The following is a 26904-nucleotide window of genomic DNA, read 5'->3' on the forward strand; positions in this document are numbered from 1 at the left end:
ACGTACTGGGAAAGACAGACTGAGGGTTTGAACGTACTGGGAAAGACAGACTCAGGGTTTGAACGTACTGGGAAAGACAGACTCAGGGTTTGAACGTACTGGGAAAGACAGACTCAGGGTTTGAACGTACTGGGAAAGACAGACTCAGGGTTTGAACGTACTGGGAAAGACAGACTCAGGGTTTGAACGTACTGGGAAAGACAGACTCAGGGTTTGAACGTACTGGGAAAGACAGACTCAGGGTTTGAACGTACTGGGAAAGACAGACTGAGGGTTTGAACGTACTGGGAAAGACAGACTGAGGGTTTGAACGTACTGGGAAAGACAGACTGAGGGTTTGAACGTACTGGGAAAGACAGACTCAGGGTTTGGAAAGACAGACTGAGGGTTTGAACGTACTGGGAAAGACAGACTGAGGTTTTGAATGTACTGGGAAAGACAGACTGAGGGTTTGAACGTACTGGGAAAGACAGACTGAGGGTTTGAACGTACTGGGAAAGACAGACTGAGGGTTTGAACGTACTGGGAAAGACAGACTCAGGGTTTGAACGTACTGGGAAAGACAGACTCAGGGTTTGAACGTACTGGGAAAGACAGACTCAGGGTTTGAACGTACTGGGAAAGACAGACTCAGGGTTTGAACGTACTGGGAAAGACAGACTCAGGGTTTGAACGTACTGGGAAAGACAGACTGAGGAGTTTGAACGTACTGGGAAAGACAGACTCAGGGTTTGAACGTACTGGGAAAGACAGACTCAGGGTTTGAACGTACTGGGAAAGACAGACTCAGGGTTTGAACGTACTGGGAAAGACAGACTCAGGGTTTGAACGTACTGGGAAAGACAGACTCAGGGTTTGAACGTACTGGGAAAGACAGACTCAGGGTTTGAACGACAGACTCAGGGGAAAGACAGACTCAGGGTTTGAACGTACTGGGAAAGACAGACTCAGGGTTTGAACGTACTGGGAAAGACAGACTCAGGTTTTGAACGTACTGGGAAAGACAGACTCAGGGTTTGAACGTACTGGGAAAGACAGACTCAGGGTTTGACTGCTTTCTTACAGGTTAGAAACCAGTTGCAGTTTCAGAGTTAATTAATTATTGTACTGTAAAACCATCAAAGATAATCCCATTTCCAGAATATGAAAGGAATGTCTGTGGTCTTTTCTCTCTTGGAATGTCTGTGGTCCTTCTGTGGCTCAGTTGGTAGAGCATGGCGCTTGTAACGCCAGGGTAGTGGGTTCGATTCCTGGGACCACCCATACGTAGAATGTATGCACACATGACTGTAAGTCGCTTTGGATAAAAGCGTCAGCTAAATGGCATATATTATTATTATTATATTATGTATTTACTTGTGGTCTGATTTCTGCTGTAACCTTTCTACCATTTGAACTGAAGTGAGACGGGGGCCTACAAGCCACAAGGTGGCATCACAACTCATTGGGATATTATGAAACTGACTTTCTTCACTCCTTCACTACAGCAAAGCATCTCAGAGTGGCATCCAGTCCATCTGTCCATATTCTTATTCATTCGATTGTAAAAGATTAGATTGTAAAAGGCCAAACTGATCCTTCTGTAGAGCAACAGTCCTGCTCTCAGGGCCCTGAGCTCTTCCAACAGCGGTTTGATCTGGAGCAGATCAAACCTCCTCCACTCTCTTCGCCTCTATGGGTGGATGCATCCTTTAGAAACAGCCTTTCTGCATTAAAGGGCCAATCAGCAGTTGAATGAATAAGATAGAGTACTCCCCGCGACTGTTTTGGTAAAAAGCTGAGGGATGCGGCCATTCTCTAATTCATAGAATGAGCAACAGATGCAAGGAATGACCAGCCATGATATCAGAATAGTTATAACCATGTTCTGAGGCTGTATACTGTTTGTTTAAATGTACTTTGTTTACAAATATATTGGAGTAAAACAGGCTTATATTTGTGTTCTGATGGGGACAGTTGAACTATAGCTCATGAGGAATTTAGTTATATTCTTCAAAAATCACTGGGGACATACCATTAATTTATGAGTAAAAAAAAAACGTGTGTAGCAACTGCAGATGGCCCCTTTACAGCTACAGTAAAGCCATAATGAGGTGCAGCTGTGGCTTGCTGCTCTGTTCCTTGACAATGTAGGGAGCCAAGGGAAACAGAATAATGAAATATCTATTAGAGAGAGTTGCCATAAAGCCACACAGACGTCAGGGTTTAGATTTAGGAGTGTCGTCCTTTGTTAATGATTAAAAGAGCCGACTGGAGACACAAGTATCCGTTTTCCATTTTCATTTAAAACATTTTGGGGAGAAAACACTTCCTTGTTTTTGTTTTGATAGAGCCAACATGTAAATGTTTGGAACGCTGTACAGCGAAAGTAAAACACACAACTCAAAATGACATCTTCCTATATGATGTAATAATAATAATAATAATAATAATATAATATAATATGAAAAAATCACATTCTCATTCCCTGTAAATTTCCACACGTGAAGAAAATCCATTGAAAATGTGATTGAAAACAATAGATATTTGTTCTTAGTCATTTGCCACTTGCCAAAATGTATTGGCACCCTTGATGAAGATGAGCAAAGAAAATCATATAATCATGGCCAAATACAGAGCTGCCTGTCCCAGAACATTCTGCTGTTATTTTAACAATACACTCTTCTGGGAAGAGATTTTTTTAAAGGGACAACCAGAGTTGGAACATTTTTAAACGGTCCTTCAGGGTAGCCAGTGGTTAGAGCATGGACTAGTAACCAGGGTTTGCAAGTTCAAATTCCCGAGCTGACAAGGTACAAATCTGTCGTTCTGACCCTGAAATGTAGTTAACACATGACTGTATGCCGCTTTGAAAATAAGCATTTGTTCTTAAATGCCTAGTTAAATAAAGGTAAAAGATCCTCCAGTAATCTGGGAAGGTTTTACTAGATGTTGGTCCCCCATTGCTGCTATAATAGCCTCCACTCTTCTGGGAAGGCTTTCCACTAGATGTTGGAACGATGCTGCAGGGATGTGCTTCCATTCAGCCAGAAGAGCATTAGTGAGGTTGAACACTGATGTTGTGAGATTAGGCCTGGCTCGCAGTTGGCATTCCAATTCATCCCAAAGGTGTCCTATGGGGTTGAGGTCAGGGCTCTGTGCAGGCCTGTCAAGTTCTTCCACAATGATCTCGACAAAAAAGTTTCTGTATGGACCTCGCTTTGTGCACTGGGGCATTGTCATGCTGAAACAGCTGCAACAGCAAAGGGCCTTTCACCAAACTGTGAAAATAAAGTTGGAAGCACGGAATCATCTAGAATGTAACGTTAAGATTTTCCTTCACTGAAACTAAGGGGCCCAAACCATGAAAAACAGCCCCAGATCCTCTTCTTCGTAACACACCGCCCTCCTTGACAACATCCCATTTCCAGAATATGTCTGTGTTCTCCAGACCATTATTCCTCCTCCACCAAACTTTACAGTTGGCACTATGCATGCGGGGAGGTTCTCCTGGCTACCGCCAAACCCAGATCATTGCTCTGTTGTTGCTCCTAGATGATTCCACTATAACAGCACTTTCAGTTGACCGGGGGGCCAGACCTTTGACGAAATTGACTTGTTGGAAAGGTGGCATCCTTTGACGGTGACACGTTGAAAGTTTCTGAGCTCTTCAGTAACGCCATTCTAATGCCAATGTTTGTCTATGGAGATCGCATGGCTGTGTAGTCGATTTTATACACCTGTCAGCAACGGGTGTGGCTAAAATAGCGGAATCCACTGATTTGAAGGGGTGTTCACGTACCTTTGTATATATACTGTAGGTCATTATAACAATCAGCTAATTGCAGTACACACAAACCCTGCTTTACATTTCTCAGATGGAGCCATCTGTTTGGTTACTTTTGTATAGCTCAATCGGTTGGTACGTTGTCAAGGAGGGCGGTGTGTTGCGTGTGTTGCGAAGAAGAGGATCACTGGTTCGAGCCTGGGATGGGGACAGGGACAGAGGAGGAAGGTGAACTGTTAGAAGCACCCTGGTTTCATGGTAGCAGTGATAGCAGCCCTATATATAGTGTATGATTGGTTTAGGGGTTAAGGGACAGGACTTGGACGTTCTCTCAAAAGGAAAAACGCAACACGAAAATGGCTCATTTGATGCTTCTGCCACAGAGAGGCGCCTCTCCCCCTCTCAATCTGACAGGTAATGACCAACTTCTGCCACAGAGAGGCGCCACTCCCCCTCTCAATCTGACAGGTAATGACCAACTTCTGCCACAGGGAGGCGCCTCTCCTCCTCTCAATCTGACAGGTAATGACCAGTAAGTGTCTCTGACCCCCTCCCAGTTAGGGGGAATGATGAGCTCGATAGCAGAGTCTCACAACTCAATCGCTGGCTGAACACTGGTTTCTGCCCCTCCCAAAAGATAGAATTTATAGATAATTTGCCCTCTTTCTGAGACTCACCACAACCAGGAAAAATCCTGGCCTGTTGAGGAGTGACAGACTCCATCCTAGCTGGAGGGGTGCTCTCATCTTATCTACCAACATAGATAGGGCTCTAACTCCTCTAGCTCCACAATGAAATAGGGTGGAGGCCAGGCAGCAGGCTGTTAGCCAGCCTGCCAGTTTAGTGGAGTCTGCCACTAGCACAGTCAGTGTAGTCAGCTCAGCTATCACCATTGAGACCGTGTCTGTGCCTCGACCTGGGTTGGGCAAAACTAAACATGGCGGTGTTCGCCTTAGCAATCTCACTAGGATAAAGACCTCCTCCATTCCTCTCATTATTGAAAGAGATTGTGAAATCTCACATCTCAAAATAGGGCAACTTAATGTTAGATCCCTCACTTCCAAGGCAGTTATAATCAATGAACTAATCACTGATCATAATCTTGACGTGATTGGCCTGAATGAAACATGGCTTAAGCCTGATGAATTTACTGTGTTAAATGAGGCCTCACCTCCTGGTTACACGAGTGACCATATCCCCCGAGCATCCCGCAAAGGCGGCGATGTTGCTAATGTTTACGATACCAAATTTCCATTTACAAAAAAAAATGTCTGCGTTTTCGTCTTTTGAGCTTCTAGTAATGAAATCTATGCTGCCTACTCAATCACCTTTTATAGCTTCTGTTTACAGGCCTCCTGGGCCATGTACAGCGTTTCTCACTGAGTTCCCTGAATTCCTATCGGACGTTGTAATCATGGCAGATAATAGTCACATTTTTGGTGACTTTAATATTCACATGGAAAAGTCCACAGACCCACTCCAAAAGGCTTTCGGAGCCATCATCGACTCAGTGGGTTTTGTCCAACATGTCTCTGGACCCACTCACTGTCACAGTCATACTCTGGACCTAGTTTTGTCCCATGGAATAAATGTTGTGGATCTTAATGTTTTTCCTCATAATCCTGGACTATCGGACCACCATTTTATTACGTTTGCAATCGCAACAAATAATCAGCTCAGACCCCAACCAAAGATCACCAAAAGCTGTGCTATAAATTTTCAGACAACTCAAAGATCCCTAGATGTCCTTCCAGACTCCCTTCACCTACCCAAGGACATCAGAGTACAAAAATGAGTTAACTACCTAACTGAGGAACTCAATTTAACATTGCGCAATACCCAAGATGCGGTCGCACCCCTAAAAACAAAAACATTTGACATAAGAAACTAGCTCCCTGGTATACAGAAAATACCTGAGCCCTGAAGCAAGCTTCCAGAAAATTGGAACAAAACTGGCACTACACCAGACTGGAAGTTTTCCGACTAGCTTTGAAAGACAGTACCTTGCAGTATCGAAGAGCCCTCACTGCTGCTCGATCATCCTATTTTTCCAACTTAATTGAGTATAATATGAACAATCCAACATTTATTTTTGATTCTGTCGCAAAGCTAACTAAAAAGCAGCATTCCCCAAGAGGACTTTCACTTTAGCAGTGATAAATTCTTGAACTTCTTTGACAAAAAGATCATGATCATTAGAAAGCAAATTACGGACTCCTCTTTAAATCTGTGTAATTCTCCAAAGCTCAGTAGTCCTGAGTCTGCACAACTCTGCCAGGACCTAGGATCATGGGAGACACTCAAGTTTTTTTAAGACAAACAATGTATACGAAACACTTCAGTCCGGTTTTAGACCCCATCACAGCACTGAGACTGGTGGTAAATCACCTTTTAATGGCGTAAAACCAAGGCTCTGCATCTGTCCCCGTGTTCCTAGACCTTAGTGCTGCTTTTGATACATCTTGGTGTTGTCATTCGGAAACATAATGTTAACTTTCACTGCTATGCGGACAATAAACAGTTGTACATTTCAATGAAACATTGTGAAGCCCCAAAATTGCCCTCCCTGGAAGCCTGTGTTTTCAGACATAAGGAAGTGGAAGGTGGCAAATGTTCTACTTTTAAACTCGGACAAAACAGAGATGCTTGTTCTAGGTTCCAAGAAACAAAGAGATCTTCTGTTGGATCTGACAATTAATCTTGATGGTTGTACAGTCGTCATCTCAAATAAAACTGTGAAGGACCTCGGCGTTACTATGTTTAATGTCTAAGCAAACAACTGGAGGCAGGGCTTCTCCTATAGAGCTCCATTTTTATGGAATGGTCTGTCTACCCATGTGAGAGACGCAGACTCGGTCTCAACCTTTAAGTCTTTATTGAAGACTCATCTCTTCGGTAGGTCCTATGATTGAGTGTAGTCTGGACCAGGGGTGTAAAGGTGAATGGAAAGGCACTGGAGCGACAAACCACCCTTGCTGTCTCTGCCTGGCTGGTTCCCCTCTCTACACTGGGATTCTCTGCCTCTAACCCTGTTACAGCGGCTCACTGGCTTACTGGTGCTCTTCCATGCTGTCCCTAGGAGGGGTACGTCACTTGAGTGGGTTGAGTCACTGAAGTAATCTTCCTGTCCAGGTTGGCGCCCCCCTCGGGTTCGGAGATCTTTGTGGACTATACTCGGCCTTGCCTCAGGATGGTAAGTTGGTGGTTGAAGATGTCCCCAGTGTTGGGGCTGTGCTTTGGCAAAGTGGGTAAGGTTATATCCAGCCTGGTTGGCCCTGTCCGGGGGTATCGTCAGTAGGGGCCATAGTGTGTCTCCTGACCCTTAAGGTCTCAGCCTCCAGTAATTATGCTACACTAGTTTGTGTCGGGGGGCTAGGATCAGTCTGTTATATCTGGAGTACTTCTCCTGTCTTATTCAGTGTCCTCTGTGAATTTATAACGAGAGAAGCAGCCCCAATAAATGATTTTGGGAAGGGGCACACGAGGAGATTTGCTGAGTCAGGTTGGAGCCTGACTGAGCCAACTCCTCGTGCTTACCATGGGGAGCGTATGACTGGGCAGGCCCCGTGTTATGCAGAGATGCGCACGGTGTCTCCAGTTCGCATTCATAGCCCAGTTCACTTTATTCCAGCTCCTCGACGTTTCACAGTCCGGAACCTCCAACGACGGTCCCCAGTTCGAGGCTTCCAGCGACGATCCCCAGTTCGAGGCTTCCAGCGACGGTCCCCAGTCCGGGGCCTCCGGCGATGATCCGCAGTCCAGAGCATCCGGCGATGATCCACGGTCCAGTTCCACAAAGCCGGAGGGATCAGCGTAAAGGGTCCAGAACCAGAGCCACCACCAAGGGTAGAGGCCCACCCAGACCCTCCCCTATAGGTTCAGGTTTGCGGCCGGGAGCCCGCACCTTTAGGGGGGTTACTGTCAAGTCCTGACCTGCGATATCTCTGTTTTCTTTATAATTTTATTAGGTCAGGGTGTGACTAGGGTCGATACGCTATTTTTTTTATTGTCTAGGGGTTTTGTATTGTCTAGGGTTGTTGTATGTCTAGGGTTTTGTAGGTCTAAGTATTTGTATGTTTATGGTGGCCTGATATGGTTCCCAATCAGAGGCAGTTGTTTATCGTTGTCTCTGATTGGGGATCATATTTAGGTAGCCATTTCCCCTTTGGTGTTTGTGGGTTCTTAGTCTATGTTTAGTTGCCTGTCTGCACTATTCGTATTAGCTTCCCGTTTCGTTCGTTTTGTTGTTTTGTTAGTTTGTTCAGTGTTCTTTCTTTAATTAAAAGAAGAATGTACGTATACCACGCTGTACCTTGGTCTCCTTCGTATGACGAAAGTGACACATGTACTGTAATAATCTCCAGCCCAGCCAGAAGATGACCCCTCATAGCCTGGTTCCTCTCTAGGTTTCTTCCTAGGTTACTTTCTAGGGAGTTTCTCCTAACCACTGTGCTTCTACTGCTTGCTGTTTGTGGTTTTAGGCTGGGTTTCTGTACAGCACTTTGTGACATTGGCTGATGTAAAAAGGGCTTTATAAATACATTTTCTTGATTGAAGGACAATTGGATGCTATATATACCTAGCTGGTCCCAATAGCCTTGTATTCATCCCCGGATATATACACTGCTCAAAAAAATCAAGGGAACACTTAAACAACACAATGTAACTCCAAGTCAATCACACTTCTGTGAAATAAAACTGTCCACTTAGGAAGCAACACTGATTGACAATACATTTCACATGCTGTTGTGCAAATGGAATAGACAACAGGTGGAAATTATAGGCAATTAGCAAGACACCCCCAATAAAGGAGTGGTTCTGCAGGTGGTGACCACAGACCACTTCTCAGTTTCTATGCTTCCTGGCTGATGTTTTGGTCACGTTTGAACACTGGCGGTGCTTTCACTCTAGTGGTAGCATGAGACAGAGTCTACAACCCACACAAGTGGTTCAGGTAGTGCAGCTCATCCAGGATGTGCTTACAGCCCAACACCATGCAGGACGTTTGGCATTTGCCAGAGAACACCAAGATTGGCAAATTCGCATCTGGCGCCCTGTGCTCTCACAGATGAAAGCAGGTTCACACTGAGCACATGTGACAGAGTCTGGAGACGCCGTGGAGAACGTTCTGCTGCCTGCAACATCCTCCAGCATGACCGGTTTGGCGGTGGGTCAGTCATGGTGTGGGCTGGCATTTCTTTGGGGGGCCGCACAGCCCTCCATGTGCTCGCCAGAGGTAGCCTGACTGCCATTAGGTACCGAGATGAGATTCTCAGACCCCTTGTGAGACCATATGCTGGTGCGGTTGGCCCACCTCATCAGGAGCATGCCCAGGCGTTGTAGGGAGGTCATACAGTCACGTGGAGGCCACACACACTACTGAGCCTCATTTTGACTTGTTTTAAGGACATTACATCAAAGTTGGATCAGCCTGTAGTGTGGTTTTCCACTTTAATTTTGAGTGTGACTCCAAATCCAGACCTCCATGGGTTGATAAATTTGATTTCCATTGATAATTTTTGTGTGATTTTGTTGTCAGCACATTCAACTATGTAAAGAAAAAAGTATTTAATAACAATATTCAATTCATTCAGATCTGTGTTATTTTAGTGTTCCCTTTATTTTTTTGAGGAGTGTATATCATTAGGAGGAAGTTACGCTATCTCAGCACATAAACTAAATTATGTTTTAAATTATGTACTAAATTATGTTTTATTCAAAAATGTTATTCAATTATTTTTTTTAAATAATAAAAACAATAATCTAAAAAAATTCTAAAAAATTCTAAAGACCTGTTTTTTCTTTGTCATTATGGGGTGACAGGTGTTTAGAGCATTGGGCCAGGAACCGAAAGGTTGCTGGATCGACAAGGTAAAAATATGCCGTTCTGCCACTGAACAAGTGTTACGTTCGTCGTCCTCGTCTGAGGAGGAGTAAGAGAGATCAGACCAATGCGCAGCATGGCATGTGTCCATGTTTTTAATAAAATACCTGAACACTGAACAAAAATACGACAAACGAACAGTCCTGTACGATGAATGGAGCAACACTGAACAGAAAATATTCACCCACAAAACACAGGTGGGAAAAGGCTACCTAAGTATGATTCTCAATCAGAGACAACAAACGACACCTGCCTCTGATTGAGAACCACACCAGGCCAAAAACATAAACGCAACATAGAAAAAACGAACATAGGCTACCCACCCCAACTCACGCCCCCTGACCATACTAAAACAAAGACATAACAAAGGAACTAAGGTCAGAATGTGACAACAAGGCAGTTAACCCACTGTTCCCCGGTAGGCTGTCCTTGTAAATAAGAATTTGTTCTGAGCTGACTTGCCTGGTTAAATAAGGGTAAAACATAAAGTAGATTGATGGGGGAATGCACTGTATGCTTAATCTAATAAGTAAAATATACCATAAAAATGATTTAGTCCTATCAACGTAAGCTAAATATGATGTGGTTGCCAAGGATCTGATTTGTATGCGTTCGTTTGTGCAATTACAAAAAAAACATGTTGACTCAACCTGACTGGGCTCGTACTACCGTCACGTTCTGTCTGTGTGACCAGTGCCGCTTGTCGAGGAACACCAATACCATCCTCCTCTCTTTCATGTTGACTCAACCTGACTGGGCTCGTACTACCGTCACGTTCTGTCTGTGTGACCAGTGCCGCTTGTCGAGGAACACCAATGCCATCCTCCTCTCTTTCACAGGGAGATTAATGATAAAATATATTTGTTTCTGATTTCCCTTGGAGTCCATGAACACACATCACTGACGGTAGTTATGGCAGTTATACGGGAGCAGTGAGGGCCAGAACTAAACGCTTAGTGGACAGCCAAGAAAGGAGGTGACTGTAAGACAAGTGATTTACTGGTGATGTGCCCAGTGATCCCAGGCCAGTGCCTGAAGGCAGGAGGGGGAGGGAGGGAGGGAGGGGGGATGGAGCACAGAGGGGAGAGGAGTGCTGGATGGAGAGTGTAAGGGCAAAGGGGAGAGGAGGGAGGAGGGAGGGAGGGTGGAGGGAGGGCAGGATGGAGGGGAGGGAGGAAGGGGAGGGCAGGATGGAGGGGAGGGGAGAGGAGGGCAGGATGGAGGGGAGGGGGATGAAGCCCAGAGGGGAGAGGAGGGAGGAGGGAGGAGGGAGGAGGGAGGGAGGGGGGTGGGGGAGGGAGGGAGGGCAGGATGGAGGGGAGGGAGGAAGGGGAGGGCAGGATGGAGGGGAGGGGAGGGGAGAGGAGGGCAGGATGGAGGGGAGGGGAGAGGAGGGCAGCATGATAAGATGAGGGCACATAACATAATGGTGGTAATAAAACCTGGGAAACCACAGACAGGAAGGAAAATAGCCCCTTGACAGCTCGTAGGAAGATACACCTCCTACCCACATTGACCAGAACAGGAGCACATTGCACATTAGCTATTGCAAGTTTTAAGACCCGAATGATGCATGCCAGGGAAATGGGACATGATTATCATCACTGACATCATCAACATGTTCTGTCAGAATAATTATTGGAATGGAGATTGGTTGATAGCAGGGAGCACCACATTCCCCACATTCCACAGGTAATTCCTGTTAACAGTTCCATTAGATTCATCAATGCGCATCCACTGTCCCACAGCCAAGCCAGTCAATTTATAAACATAATCTCCCCCGGAAGAAAGCATCTAGACAATATTTTCCCATGCCACTAGCCTATGCATTTGGTTTTGTACTGTGGGCGTGAACATGCGCCTCTGTATGCCTATCAGACCTGTGCAGCATGTTGATGTTATGTGATCTCCACCATGCCATGCATATGATCGTGACGAGACTGACAGCTCCACCATGCAGACTGACAGCTCCACCATGCAGACTGACAGCTCCACCATGCAGACTGACAGCTCCACCATGCAGACTGACAGCTCCACCATGCAGACTGACAGCTCCACCATGCAGACTGACAGCTCCACCATGCAGACTGACAGCTCCACCATGCAGACTGACAGCTCCACCATGCAGACTGACAGCTCCACCATGCAGACTGACAGCTCCACCATGCAGACTGACAGCTCCACCATGCAGACTGACAGCTCCACCATGCAGCTCCACCATGACAGCTCCACCATCCACCATGCAGACATGCAGACAGCTCCACCATGCAGACTGACAGCTCCACCATGCAGCTCCACATGACAGCTCCATCATGCAGACTGACAGCTCCACCATGCAGACTGACAGCTCCACCATGCAGACTGACAGCTCCACCATGCAGACTGACAGCTCCACCATGCAGACTGACAGCTCCACCAGACTGACAGCTCCACCATGCAGACTGACAGCTCCACCATGCAGACTGACAGCTCCACCATGCAGACTGACAGCTCCACCATGCAGACTGACAGCTCCACCATGCAGACTGACAGCTCCACCATGCAGACTGACAGCTCCACCATGCAGACTGACAGCTCCACCATGCAGACTGACAGCTCCACCATGCAGACTGACAGCTCCACCATGCAGACTGACAGCTCCACCATGCAGACTGACAGCTCCACCATGCAGACTGACAGCTCCACCATGCAGACTGACAGCTCCACCATGCAGACTGACAGCTTCTCTGATCCACAAATTAACTTACCAGGATCATTAAAACACGTTCAAATGCACATTGTTTCATTTCAGCTACTTGAGGCAGATCAGACCCACATATTATTTAACTATGTTTATTAAAAAATTACAAATTGTGTCTCAGATACACTCAACTAAAAGAGAAAATGTCTTTACTTCGTCCAGTTGTATACATCCAGTCTTAAATACAGAATTTAGTGTAAAAACTAAATGATTGTGGAAAAAAAGTACTGTTCAACTTAAAAAAAAAAACCCCACACCAAATATAATTCCTTTAATGAGATGCTTGACATGGTCCCCCTGTCTTATTGTTCATGATCTGAAAACCAAACGGTATCCTAGATCAGCACTCAGTCTCAGACACCAGGGTTAGTTGTGTCTAAGAAGAATAACACTCATATATCCCAGGGTTAGTTGTGTCTAAGAAGAATAACACTCATATATCCCAGGGTTAGTTGTGTCTAAGAAGAATAACACTCATATATCCCAGGGTTAGTTGTGTCTAAGAAGAATAACACTCATATAATTTCTGACTGACCATACTGCCATGGTTATATACTGAACAAGAAGATGTGAGAGAGCTTCCCTGGGGGCCAGAGAATACAGCCCTGGCTTGGGAACCAAACATTTTAGGTTCAAACCCCACATGTACAGATTGTCAACATATGAAATGGAAAGATGAGGGTTGTGTCTGTATGATTACATATGGTTCAAAAGTCCAATGAAGGAAATTCAAATGTGAATTAAATCTGGAAGGAAACATAATGGGGATGTATTACAGTCTATAGAAACATAATGGGGATGTATTACAGTCTATAGAAACATAATGGGGATGTATTCCAGTCTATAGAAACATAATGGGGATGTATTCCAGTCTATAGAAACATAATACAGTCTATAGAAACATAATGGGGATGTATTACAGTCTATAGAAACATAATGGGGATGTATTACAGTCTGGAGAGAAACATAATGGGGATGTATTACAGTCTGGAGGGAAACATAATGGGGATGTATTACAGTCTATAGAAACATAATGGGGATGTATTACAGTCTATAGAAACATAATGGGGATGTATTACAGTCTATAGAAACATAATGGGGATGTATTACAGTCTATAGAAACATAATGGGGATGTATTACAGTCTATAGAAACATAATGGGGATGTATTACAGTCTATAGAAACATAATGGGGATGTATTACAGTCTATAGAAACATAATGGGGATGTATTACAGTCTATAGAAACATAATGGGGATGTATTACAGTCTATAGAAACATAATGGGGATGTATTACAGTCTATAGAAACATAATGGGGATGTATTACAGTCTATAGAAACATAATGGGGAAACATAATGGGGATGTATTACAGTCTATAGAAACATAATGGGGATGTATTACAGTCTGTATTACAGAGAGAAACATAATGGGGATGTATTACAGTCTGGAGAAACATAATGGGGATGTATTACAGTCTATAGAAACATAATGGGGATGTATTACAGTCTATAGAAACATAATGGGGATGTATTACAGTCTGGATGTATTACAGGAAACATAATGGGGATGTATTACAGTCTATAGAAACATAATGGGGATGTATTACAGTCTATAGAAACATAATGGGGATGTATTACAGTCTGGAGAAACATAATGGGGAAACATGGATGTATTACAGTCTATAGAAACATGGGGATGTATTACAGTCTAGAAACATAATGGGGATGTATTACAGTCTATAGAAACATAATGGGGATGTATTACAGTCTATAGAAACATAATGGGGATGTATTACAGTCTATAGAAACATAATGGGGATGTATTACAGTCTATAGAAACATAATGGGGATGTATTACAGTCTGGAGGGAAACATAATGGGGATGTATTACAGTCTATAGAAACATAATGGGGATGTATTACAGTCTATAGAAACATAATGGGGATGTATTACAGTCTGGAGGGAAACATAATGGGGATGTATTACAGTCTATAGAAACATAATGGGGATGTATTACAGTCTATAGAAACATAATGGGGATGTATCTACAGAAACATCTGGGGATGTATTACAGTCTATAGAAACATAATGGGGATGTATTACAGTCTATAGAAACATAATGGGGATGTATTACAGTCTATAGAAACATAATGGGGATGTATTACAGTCTAGAAACATAATGGGGATGTATTACAGTCTATGGGGAGAAACATAATGGGGATGTATTACAGTCTGGATAGAAACATAATGGGGATGTATTACAGTCTGGAGAAACATAATGGGGATGTATTACAGTCTATAGAAACATAATGGGGATGTAGTCTTAGAAACAGTCTATAGAAACATAATGGGGATGTATTACAGTCTGGAGGGAAACATAATGGGGATGTATTACAGTCTATAGAAACATAATGGGGATGTATTACAGTCTATAGAAACATAATGGGGATGTATTACAGTCTATAGAAACATAATGGGGATGTATTACAGTCTGGAGAGAAACATAATGGGGATGTATTACAGTCTATAGAAACATAATGGGGATGTATTACAGTCTGGAGAGAAACATAATGGGGATGTATTACAGTCTATAGAAACATAATGGGGATGTATTACAGTCTATAGAAACATAATGGGGATGTATTACAGTCTATAGAAACATAATGGGGATGTATTACAGTCTATAGAAACATAATGGGGATGTATTACAGTCTGGAGAGAAACATAATGGGGATGTATTACAGTCTATAGAAACATAATGGGGATGTATTACAGTCTATAGAAACATAATGGGGATGTATTACAGTCTATAGAAACATAATGGGGATGTATTACAGTCTATAGAAACATAATGGGGATGTATTACAGTCTATAGAAACATAATGGGGATGTATTACAGTCTATAGAAACATAATGGGGATGTATTACAGTCTAGAGAAACATAATGGGGATGTATTACAGTCTATAGAAACATAATGGGGATGTATTACAGTCTATAGAAACATAATGGGGATGTATTACAGTCTATAGAAACATAATGGGGATGTATTACAGTCTATAGAAACATAATGGGGATGTATTACAGTCTATAGAAACATAATGGGGATGTATTACAGTCTATAGAAACATAATGGGGATGTATTACAGTCTATAGAAACATAATGGGGATGTATTACAGTCTATAGAAACATAATGGGGATGTATTACAGTCTATAGAAACATAATGGGGATGTATTACAGTCTATAGAAACATAATGGGGATGTATTACAGTCTATAGAAACATAATGGGGATGTATTACAGTCTATAGAAACATAATGGGGATGTATTACAGTCTATAGAAACATAATGGGGATGTATTACAGTCTATAGAAACATAATGGGGATGTATTACAGTCTATAGAAACATAATGGGGATGTATTACAGTCTGGAGGGAAACATAATGGGGATGTATTACAGTCTATAGAAACATAATGGGGATGTATTACAGTCTGTAGAAACATAATGGGGATGTATTACAGTCTATAGAAACATAATGGGGATGTATTACAGTCTATAGAAACATAATGGGGATGTATTACAGTCTATAGAAACATAATGGGGATGTATTACAGTCTGGAGGGAAACATAATGGGGATGTATTACAGTCTATAGAAACATAATGGGGATGTATTACAGTCTATAGAAACATAATGGGGATGTATTACAGTCTATAGAAACATAATGGGGATGTATTACAGTCTATAGAAACATAATGGGGATGTATTACAGTCTATAGAAACATAATGGGGATGTATTACAGTCTATAGAAACATAATGGGGATGTATTACAGTCTATAGAAACATAATGGGGAAACAGTCATAATGGGGATGTATTACAGTCTGAGGGAAACATAATGGGGATGTATTACATAATGGGGATGTATTACAGTCTGAGGGAAACATAATGGGGATGTATTACAGTCTGGAGGAAACATAATGGGGATGTATTACAGTCTATAGAAACATAATGGGGATGTATTAGAAACAGTCTATAGAAACATAATGGGGATGTATTACAGTCTGGAGTCTATAGAAACATAATGGGGATGTATTACAGTCTATAGAAACATAATGGGGATGTATTACAGTCTATAGAAACATAATGGGGATGTATTACAGTAGAAACATAATGGGGATGAAACATAATGGGGATGTATTACAGTCTATAGAAACATAATGGGGATGTATTACAGTCTGGATAGAAACATAATGGGGATGTATTACAGTCTGGAGGGAAACATAATGGGGATGTATTACAGTCTATAGAAACATAATGGGGATGTATTACAGTCTAGGGAAACATAATGGGGATGTATTACAGTCTGGGGATGTATTACAGGAAACATAATGGGGATGTATTACAGTCTATAGAAACATAATGGGGATGTATTACAGTCTATAGAAACATAATGGGGATGTATTACAGTCTGAGTCTATAGAAACATAATGGGGATGTATTACAGTCTATAGAAACATAATGGGGATGTATTACAGTCTGGAGGGAAACATAATGGGGATGTATTACAGTCTATAGAAACATAATGGGGATGTATTATAGAAACATAATGGGGATGTATTACAGTCTATAGAAACATAATGGGGATGTATTACAGTCTATAGAAACATAATGGGGATGTATTACAGTCTATAGAAACATAATGGGGATGTATTACAGTCTATAGAAACATAATGGGGATGTATTACAGTCTGGAGAGAAACATAATGGGGATGTATTACAGTCTGGAGGGAAACATAATGGGGATGTATTACAGTCTGGAGGGAAACATAATGGGGATGTATTACAGTCTATAGAAACATAATGGGGATGTATTACAGTCTGGAGAGAAACATAATGGGGATGTATTACAGTCTGGAGGGAAACATAATGGGGATGTATTACAGTCTGGATGTATTACAGGAAACATAATGGGGATGTATTACAGTCTATAGAAACATAATGGGGATGTATTAGAAACAGTCTATAGAAACATAATGGGGATGTATTACAGTCTGGAGGAAACATAATGGGGATGTATTACAGTCTATAGAAACATAATGGGGATGTATTACAGTCTATAGAAACATAATGGGGATGTATTACAGTCTATAGAAACATAATGGGGATGTATTACAGTCTATAGAAACATAATGGGGATGTATTACAGTCTGGATGTATTACAGTCTATAGAAACATAATGGGGATGTATTACAGTCTGGAGGGAAACATAATGGGGATGTATTACAGTCTGGAGTCTATAGAAACATAATGGGGATGTATTACAGTCTATAGAAACATAATAGAAACATAATGGGGATGTATTACAGTCTATAGAAACATAATGGGGATGTATTACAGTCTATAGAAACATAATGGGGATGTATTACAGTCTATAGAAACATAATGGGGATGTATTACAGTCAGTCTATAGAAACATAATGGGGATGTATTACAGTCTATAGAAACATAATGGGGATGTATTACAGTCTGAGGGAAACATAATGGGGATGTATTACAGTCTGGAGTATTACTGGAGGAAACATAATGGGGATGTATTACAGTCTATAGAAACATAATGGGGATGTATTACAGTCTGGAGGGAAACATAATGGGGATGTATTACAGTCTATAGAAACATAATGGGGATGTATTACAGTCTATAGAAACATAATGGGGATGTATTACAGTCTATAGAAACATAATGGGGATGTATTACAGTCTGGAGAGAAACATAATGGGGATGTATTACAGTCTGGAGAGAAACATAATGGGGATGTATTACAGTCTATAGAAACATAATGGGGATGTATTACAGTCTATAGAAACATAATGGGGATGTATTACAGTCTGGGGGAGGGAAACATAATGGGGATGTATTACAGTCTATAGAAACATAATGGGGATGTATTACAGTCATAATGGGGATGTATTAGAGAAACATAATGGGGATGTATTACAGTCTATAGAAACATAATGGGGATGTATTACAGTCTATAGAAACATAATGGGGATGTATTACAGTCTATAGAAACATAATGGGGATGTATTACAGTCTATAGAAACATAATGGGGATGTATTACAGTCTGGAGAGAAACATAATGGGGATGTATTACAGTCTATAGAAACATAATGGGGATGTATTACAGTCTATAGAAACATAATGGGGATGTATTACAGTCTGGAGAGAAACATAATGGGGATGTATTACAGTCTATAGAAACATAATGGGGATGTATTAAGTCATGGAGAAACAATGGGGATGTATTACAGTCTGGATGGGGAAACATAATGGGGATGTATTACAGTCTATAGAAACATAATGGGGATGTATTACAGTCTGGGGATGAGAAACATAATGGGGATGTATTACAGTCTGGAGAAACATAATGGGGATGTATTACAGTCTATAGAAACATAATGGGGATGTATTACAGTCTATGGGAGAAACATAATGGGGATGTATTACAGTCTGGATAGAAACATAATGGGGATGTATTACAGTCTGGATAGAAACATAATGGGGATGTATTACAGTCTATAGAAACATAATGGGGATGTATTACAGTCATAATGGGGAGAAACATAATGGGGATGTATTACAGTCTGGGGATGGGAAACATAATGGGGATGTATTACAGTCTGGGGATGTATTACAGAGAAACATAATGGGGATGTATTACAGTCTATAGAAACATAATGGGGATGTATTACAGTCTAGAAACATAATGGGGATGTATTACAGTCTATAGAAACATAATGGGGATGTATTACAGTCTATAGAAACATAATGGGGATGTATTACAGTCTATAGAAACATAATGGGGATGTATTACAGTCAGTCTATAGAAACATAATGGGGATGTATTACAGTCTGGAGGGAAACATAATGGGGATGTATTACAGTCTATAGAAACATAATGGGGATGTATTACAGTCTATAGAAACATAATGGGGATGTATTACAGTCTATAGAAACATAATGGGGATGGGATGTATTACAGTCTATAGAAACATAATGGGGATGTATTACAGTCTGGATGGGGGAAACATAATGGGGATGTATTACAGTCTGGGGATGTATTACAGGAAACATAATGGGGATGTATTACAGTCTATAGAAACATAATGGGGATGTACAGTTAGAAACATCTGGGGATGTATTACAGTCTATAGAAACATAATGGGGATGTATTACAGTCTGGAGGAAACATAATGGGGATGTATTACAGTCTGGGGATAGAAACATAATGGGGATGTATTACAGTCTGGAGGGAAACATAATGGGGATGTATTACAGTCTGGAGGAAACATAATGGGGATGTATTACAGTCTATAGAAACATAATGGGGATGTATTACAGTCTATAGAAACATAACATAGTCTATAGAAACATAATGGGGATGTATTACAGTCTGGAGGGAAACATAATGGGGATGTATTACAGTCTATAGAAACATAATGGGGATGTATTACAGTCTATAGAAACATAATGGGGATGTATTACAGTCTATAGAAACATAATGGGGATGTATTACAGTCTATAGAAACATAATGGGGATGTATTACAGTCTATAGAAACATAATGGGGATGTATTACAGTCTATAGAAACATAATGGGGATGTATTACAGTCTATAGAAACATAATGGGGATGTATTACAGTCTATAGAAACATAATGGGGATGTATTACAGTCTGGAGGGAAACATAATGGGGATGTATTACAGTCTATAGAAACATAATGGGGATGTATTACAGTCTATAGAAACATAATGGGGATGTATTACAGTCTGGAGGGAAACATAATGGGGATGTATTACAGTCTAGAAACATAATGGGGAGAAACATAATGGGGATGTATTACAGTCTATAGAAACATAATGGGGATGTATTACAGTCTATAGAAACATAATGGGGATGTATTACAGTCTGGAGAAACATAATGGGGATGTATTACAGTCTATAGAAACATAATGGGGATGTATTACAGTCTATAGAAACATAATGGGGATGTATTACAGTCTGGAGAAACATAATGGGGATGTATTACAGTCTGGAGGGAAACATAATGGGGATGTATTACAGTCTATAGAAACATAATGGGGATGTATTACAGTCTATAGAAACATAATGGGGATGTATTACAGTCTATAGAAACATAATGGGGATGTATTACAGTCTATAGAAACATAATGGGGATGTATTACAGTCTATAGAAACATAATGGGGATGTATTACAGTCTATAGAAACATAATGGGGATGTATTACAGTCTGGAGGGAAACATAATGGGGATGTATTACAGTCTGGAGGGAAACATAATGGGGATGAAAGTCTATAGAAACATAATGGGGATGTATTACAGTCTATAGAAACATAATGGGGATGTATTACAGTCTGAGAAACATAATGGGGATGTATTACAGTCTAGAAACATAATGGGGATGTATTACAGTCTATAGAAACATAATGGGGATGTATTACAGTCTATAGAAACATAATGGGGATGTATTACAGTCTATAGAAACATAATGGGATGGATAGAGAAACATAATGGGGATGTATTACAGTCTATAGAAACATAATGGGGATGTATTACAGTCTATAGAAACATAATGGGGATGTATTACAGTCTATAGAAACATAATGGGGATGTATTACAGTCTATAGAAACATAATGGGGATGTATTACAGTCTATAGAAACATAATGGGGATGTATTACAGTCTATAGAAACATAATGGGGATGTATTACAGTCTATAGAAACATAATGGGGATGTATTACAGTCTATAGAAACATAATGGGGATGTATTACAGTCTATAGAAACATAATGGGGATGTATTACAGTCTATAGAAACATAATTACAGTGGAAACATAATGGGGATGTATTACAGTCTATAGAAACATAATGGGGATGTATTACAGTCTATAGAAACATAATGGGGATGTATTACAGTCTATAGAAACATAATGGGGATGTATTACAGTCTATAGAAACATAATGGGGATGTATTACAGTCTATAGAAACATAATGGGGATGTATTACAGTCTATAGAAACATAATGGGGATGTATTACAGTCTATAGAAACATAATGGGGATGTATTACAGTCTATAGAAACATAATGGGGATGTATTACAGTCTATAGAAACATAATGGGGATGTATTACAGTCTATAGAAACATAATGGGGATGTATTACAGTCTATAGAAACATAATGGGGATGTATTACAGTCTATAGAAACATAATGGGGATGAAACATAATGGGGATGTATTACAGTCTGGGGATGTATTACAGTCTATAGAAACATAATGGGGATGTATTACAGTCTTAGAAACAGTCTATAGAAACATAATGGGGATGTATTACAGTCTATAGAAACATAATGGGGATGTATTACAGTCTATAGAAACATAATGGGGATGTATTACAGTCTATAGAAACATAATGGGGATGTATTACAGTCTATAGAAACATAATGGGGATGTATTACAGTCTGGAGGGAAACATAATGGGGATGTATTACAGTCTATAGAAACATAATGGGGATGTATTACAGTCTGGGGATGTATTACAGTCTGGGAGGAAACATAAATGTATTACAGTCTATAGACATAATGGGGATGTATTACAGTCTATAGAAACATAATGGGGATGTATTACAGTCTATAGAAACATAATGGGGATGTATTACAGTCTATAGAAACATAATGGGGATGTATTACAGTCTATAGAAACATAATGGGGATGTATTACAGTCTATAGAAACATAATGGGGATGTATTACAGTCTATAGAAACATAATGGGGATGTATTACAGTCTATAGAAACATAATGGGGATGTATTACAGTCTATAGAAACATAATGGGGATGTATTACAGTCTATAGAAACATAATGGGGATGTATTACAGTCTATAGAAACATAATGGGGATGTATTACAGTAGAAACTGGGGATGTATTACAGTCTATAGAAACATAATGGGGATGTATTACAGTCTATAGAAACATAATGGGGATGTATTACAGTCTATAGAAACATAATGGGGATGTATTACAGTCTATAGAAACATAATGGGGATGTATTACAGTCTATAGAAACATAATGGGGATGTATTACAGTCTATAGAAACATAATGGGGATGTATTACAGTCTATAGAAACATAATGGGGATGTATTACAGTCTATAGAAACATAATGGGGATGTATTACAGTCTATAGAAACATAATGGGGAAACATAATGGGGATGTATTACAGTCTGGGGATGAGAAACATAATGGGGATGTATTACAGTCTATAGAAACATAATGGGGATGTATTACAGTCTATAGAAACATAATGGGGATGTATTACAGTCTATAGAAACATAATGGGGATGTATTACAGTCTATAGAAACATAATGGGGATGTATTACAGTCTGGAGAGAAACATAATGGGGATGTATTACAGTCTATAGAAACATAATGGGGATGTATTACAGTCTATAGAAACATAATGGGATGTATTACAGTCTATAGAAACATAATGGGGATGTATTACAGTCTATAGAAACAGTCTATAGAAACATAATGGGGATGTATTACAGTCTATAGAAACATAATGGGGATGTATTACAGTCTATAGAAACATAATGGGGATGTATTACAGTCTATAGAAACATAATGGGGATGGAAACATAATGGGGATGTATTACAGTCTATAGAAACATAATGGGGATGTATTCCAGTCTATAGAAACATAATGGGGATGTATTACAGTCTATAGAAACATAATGGGGATGTATTACAGTAGAAACATAATGGGGATGTATTACAGGAGGGAAACATAATGGGGATGTATTACAGTCTATAGAAACATAATGGGGATGTATTACAGTCTATAGAAACATAATGGGGATGTATTACAGTCTGGAGAAACATAATGGGGATGTATTACAGTCTATAGAAACATAATGGGGATGTATTACAGTCTATAGAAACATAATGGGGATGTATTACAGTCTAGATGGGGATGGAAACATAATGGGGATGTATTACAGTCTATAGAAACATAATGGGGATGTATTACAGTCTATAGAAAGATAATGGGGATGTATTACAGTCTATAGAAACATAATGGGGATGTATTACAGTCTATAGAAACATAATGGGGATGTATTACAGTCTATAGAAACATAATGGGGATGTATTACAGTCTGGAGAAACATAATGGGGATGTATTACAGTCTATAGAAACATAATGGGGATGTATTACAGTCTATAGAAACATAATGGGGATGTATTCCAGTCTGGAGAGAAACATAATGGGGATGTATTGCAGTCTATAGAAACATAATGGGGATGTATTCTAATCTGCTTTAAGGAGTAGATACACACTTGAATGTTAATTTTAGGTAAAATATTAGGTAATTCTCTTGATGTTCTTGAAATGTTCAGAGGACCTCCAAGACAAGATACAAAGTATATTGATGTGTGCGGGTTGCCTAGTTTTACATTGTTGGGTGGCAGGTAGCCTAGTGGTATATTGTTGGGTGGCAGGTAGCCTCGTGGTATATTGTTGGGTGCAGGTAGCCTAGTGGTATATTGTTGGGTGGCAGGTAGCCTAGTGGTATATTGTTGGGTGGCAGGTAGCCTAGTGGTATATTGTTGGGTGGCAGGTAGCCTAGTGGTATATTGTTGGGTGCAGGTAGCCTAGTGGTATATTGTTGGGTGGCAGGTAGCCTAGTGGTATATTGTTGGGTGGCAGGTAGCCTAGTGGTATATTGTTGGGTGCAGGTAGCCTAGTGGTATATTGTTGGGTGGCAGGTAGCCTAGTGGTATATTGTTGGGTGCAGGTAGCCTAGTGGTATATTGTTGGGTGCAGGTAGCCTAGTGGTATATTGTTGGGTGGCAGGTAGCCTAGTGGTATATTGTTGGGTGCAGGTAGCCTCGTGGTATATTGTTGGGTGGCAGGTAGCCTAGTGGTATATTTTTGGGTGGCAGGTAGCCTAGTGGTATATTGTTGGGTGCAGGTAGCCTAGTGGTATATTGTTGGGTGCAGGTAGCCTAGTGGTATATTGTTGGGTGCAGGTAGCCTAGTGGTATATTGTTGGGTGGCAGGTAGCCTAGTGGTATATTGTTGGGTGGCAGGTAGCCTAGTGGTATATTGTTGGGTGGCAGGTAGCCTAGTGGTATATTGTTGGGTGCAGGTAGCCTAGTGGTATATTGTTGGGTGCAGGTAGCCTAGTGGTATATTGTTGGGTGGCAGGTAGCCTAGTGGTATATTGTTGGGTGGCAGGTAGCCTAGTGGTATATTGTTGGGTGGCAGGTAGCCTAGTGGTATATTGTTGGGTGGCAGGTAGCCTAGTGGTATATTGTTGGGTGTTTTGGAAATCAATTTCTTGTTCCTATCTCTTTCAATGTACCCACACTGTTCCACAACCTAATGACATTTTCTGGGAACCTTTAAAGAACTCAGAAATGCTTTTTTCTCATCATTCTTGTATCGTCAAATCAATATTTTGTGCACCCTGTTACAAACATGTCAGCATGACCAGTCGTGACTGGATGGTGTTAGTATTTTGGGAACCTGTCTCATGTCATATCCCCACAATGTTCCTACAACCTAAAGAAACATTCTGGGAACCTTTAATATCGAACAGACTAAATGTGTTCTGGGAACGTTCTTGTAACATCAGGTAAATGGTTTCTGCACCTTTTACTGCAGTGGAATAAATCAGGGTTTCTGATACTCCTCATACACATGGTTATGGGCTTTAACAACAGAAGACACCTGTACCATGTCAGAAATAGAGTTGAAATGTATTACCCTTTGGAGTTTTCATCCTAATATTATACTTTATATATATATATATATACACTGCTCAAAAAAATAAAGGGAACACTTAAACAACACAATGTAACTCCAAGTCAATCACACTTCTGTGAAATCAAACTGTCCACTTCGGAAGCAACACTGATTGACAATAAATTTCACATGCTGTTGTGCAAATGGAATAGACAACAGGTGGAAATTATAGGCAATTAGCAAGACACCCCCAATAAAGGAGTGGTTCTGCAGGTGGTGACCACAGACCACTTCTCAGTTCCTATGCTTCCTGGCTGATGTTTTGGTCACTTTTGAACACTGGCGGTGCTTTCACTCTAGTGGTAGCATGAGACGGAGTCTACAACCCACTCAAGTGGCTCAGGTAGTGCAGCTCATCCAGGATGAGACATCAATGCGAGCTGTGGCAAGAAGGTTTGCTGTGTCTGTCAGCGTAGTGTCCAGAGCATGGAGGCACTACCAGGAGACAGACCAGTACATCAGGAGACGTGGAGGAGGCCGTAGGAGGGCAACAACGCAGCAGCAGGACCGCTACCACCGCCTTTGTGCAAGGAGGAGCAGGAGGAGCACTGCCAGAGCTCTGCAAAATTACCTCCAGCAGGCCACAAATGTGCATGGGTCTGCTCAAACGGTCAGAAACAGACTCCATGAAGGTGGTATGAGGGCCCGACGTCCACAGGTGGGGGTTGTGCTTACAGCCCAACACCGTGCAGGACGTTTGGCATTTGCCAGAGAACACCAAGATTGGCAAATTCGCCACTGGCGCCCTGTGCTCTTCACAGATGAAAGCAGGTTCACACTGAGCACATGTGACAGACATGACAGTCTGGAGACGCCGTGGAGAACGTTCTGCTGCCTGCAACATCCTCCAGCATGACCGGTTTGGCGGTGGGTCAGTCATGGTGTGGGATGGCATTTCTTTGGGGGGCCGCAAAGCCCTCCATGTGCTCGCCAGAGGTAGCCTGACTGCCTTTAGGTACCGAGATGAGATCCTCAGACCCCTTGTGAGATCATATGCTGGTGCGGTTGGCCCTGGGTTCCTCCTAATGCAAGACAATGCTAGACCTCATGTGGCTGGAGTGTGTCAGCAGTTCCTGCAAGAAGAAGGCATTGATGCTATGGACTGGCCCGCCCGTTCCCCAGACCTGAATCCAATTGAGCACATCTGGAACATCATGTCTCGCTCCATCCACCAACGCCACGTTGCACCACAGACTGTCCAGGAGTTGGCGGATGCTTTAGTCCAGGTCTGGGAGGAGATCCCTCAGGAGACCATGCGCCACCTCATCAGGAGCATGCCCAGGCGTTGTAGGGAGGTCATACAGTCACGTGGAGGCCACACACACTACTGAGCCTCATTTTGACTTGTTTTAAGGACATTACATCAAAGTTGCATCAGCCTGTAGTGTGGTTTTCCACTTTAATTTTGAGTGTGACTCCAAATCCAGACCTCCATGGGTTGATAAATTTGATTTCCATTGATAGTTTTTGTGTGATTTTGTTGTCAGCACATTCAACGATGTAAAGAAAAAAGTACTTAATAACAATATTTCATTCATTCAGATCTGTGTTATTTTAGTGTTCCCTTTATTTTTTTGAGGAGTTTATATCATTAGGAGGAAGTTACGCTATCTCAGCACAT

At 41.2% G+C, this 26904-nt stretch overlaps 1 protein-coding gene across 1 annotated transcript in view; it reads right to left on the bottom strand.

Annotated features, from left to right (window-relative positions):
- LOC118377379 (type-1 angiotensin II receptor-like) overlaps positions 1-26904 on the bottom strand; it is a 53285-nt gene that overhangs the window by 19255 nt on the left and 7126 nt on the right. The window lies entirely within an intron of this gene.

The sequence above is a fragment of the Oncorhynchus keta genome, unplaced genomic scaffold (genome assembly GCF_023373465.1).
Source record: "Oncorhynchus keta strain PuntledgeMale-10-30-2019 unplaced genomic scaffold, Oket_V2 Un_scaffold_515_pilon_pilon, whole genome shotgun sequence".
NCBI lineage: Eukaryota > Metazoa > Chordata > Actinopteri > Salmoniformes > Salmonidae > Oncorhynchus > Oncorhynchus keta.